The 1746-nt window shown below is 40.4% G+C and overlaps 1 pseudogene; it reads right to left on the bottom strand.

Moving 5' to 3' along the window:
* Positions 1-630: 630 nt before the first annotated feature.
* On the bottom strand, positions 631-747 carry LOC118987525 (uncharacterized; annotated as a pseudogene).
* Positions 748-1746: the final 999 nt, after the last annotated feature.

Below are 1746 nucleotides of genomic sequence, written 5' to 3'. Positions count from 1 at the left end.
AAATGGCAATAAGTACGTATCCATCAACAATTGAATCTAAAAAACAAAAACTAAGCAAACGAGAACAACAGAGACAGAATCATGGATACAGAGAGCATTTTGATGGTTGCCAGGTGAAAGGGGTGTTTAGGGGAATGAGCAAAGAGATGAGGGGATAAAGATGTACAAACTGGTCGTTACAGAATACCCATGACCAATGGACATAAACAAAGGTGTGGGGATTGCCTGAGGGAATGGAGGGTGCTGAGTGGAGGATGGCAAAGGAGAAAAGATCAGGACAACTATAATATAACCAATAAAATACAATTCAAAAAATTATAAACTTCCATTCTGCAGATGATTGGAATATTTTTGAATAATGAATGTATCCATTTGTGTTGATAGGTTTTTGACCCTCATAGTTTATTGCAGTTTCTACTGCTACATAATACATCGACCCAAATTTATCATAGTGAAACAATTATTTTGTGCCCACAAATTCTGTGGGCCAGGGATTCAGACTGGCAAAGCAGGGATGGTAAATCTCTCCTCTTTGAGCTATTAGGTCTCATCCCTTGGGCTGGGCTGGTCAAGACTAGAATGGCTGACAGGAGCACCTGTAGTTGGTGTTTGTTTGTTTGTTTTTTTTAGTCTCCATAGAGATTGTCAAAAATTGCCAGTGCTGACTATATTTCAAGTCATCACAGCAGGGTATTGGGAAAAGTTTTCAATTAGCAAATTATGAATATGTTATATTCACTTTAAGAAAATATCTAAAGAAAAAAATTTAAGTTGAACATGAGTATGAGAGAGTTGGAGATAGGGTACGTTTTAGAACATGGCCCCAAGTCTTCCAAAATTCCTCTCATCAAAAGGAGAGGAATTTTAAACCTCAGATAAACCTCATTGGCTACAATACTGCCACTGTGCAAATCTTTTTTTTTTTTAATTTTGAGGGTAGGTTTATTGAAGCTGGGGATAGTGAAACAAAGAAGGACTTAGGATGGAAGAAGCAACATGAGAGAGCCTAGGTAGTACTGCCTTAGTCCCCTGGGAACTCAGAAAAAGGGGGCCTTGGAGTCATGTTTCAGGGGTTCACCTGGGAAAAGCTGCCACTGCCCATTGCTCCCCAGTTGCAAGTCTCATGGGATGCTTAGAGTTTAGGTGATGCATGCCTTTAGGGAAAGAAAGGTGAGGGAGAGTGTGCACCTGCTCTTTACTTCTTTATGTGGCTCAGCTTCTGAATAGCTAGTGGTCTCAAGGTAGCTAGACTTTCCCATAGCAGCTGAGGGCTCCAAGCTAGAGTGCTCTAGTGCACAAGAAGATGCTGCATTGCCTTTTATGACCCAACCTTATTATTTGCTTCACTGCAGTTTCTTGGTTGAAGGAGTCATAAGCCTGCCCATAGTCAAGGACTATGCCCACTGGCACCCCCTCCCCCTCACCTTTCAATGAGAGGAATTTTGGAAGACTTAGGGCCATGTTCTAAAACTTACCCTATATCCAACTCCCTCATACTCATGTTCAACTTAAATTTTTTTTCTTTAGATATTTTCTTAAAGTGAATATAACATATTCATGCAATGTCTTACACGTGGCCTAAAGCCATCTAAACCACCATGTCATGATTTTTCTTTGTCAAGGAAAATAGATGAAGTGATCAAACTGTGCCTACTGTATTTAAACAAGGCTTGCCGATGTCTGTGTGCCCTTTCCATGAAATGGGCTGCATTTCTGCAATGAGAGAAACCATGAAGTCATCCCTCA

The sequence above is a fragment of the Sturnira hondurensis genome, unplaced genomic scaffold (genome assembly GCF_014824575.4).
Source record: "Sturnira hondurensis isolate 20B ecotype Veracruz unplaced genomic scaffold, ASM1482457v3 Scaffold0005279, whole genome shotgun sequence".
NCBI classification, from domain to species: Eukaryota; Metazoa; Chordata; class Mammalia; order Chiroptera; family Phyllostomidae; genus Sturnira; species Sturnira hondurensis.
This window is presented reverse-complemented; position numbering and strand designations above follow the sequence as displayed.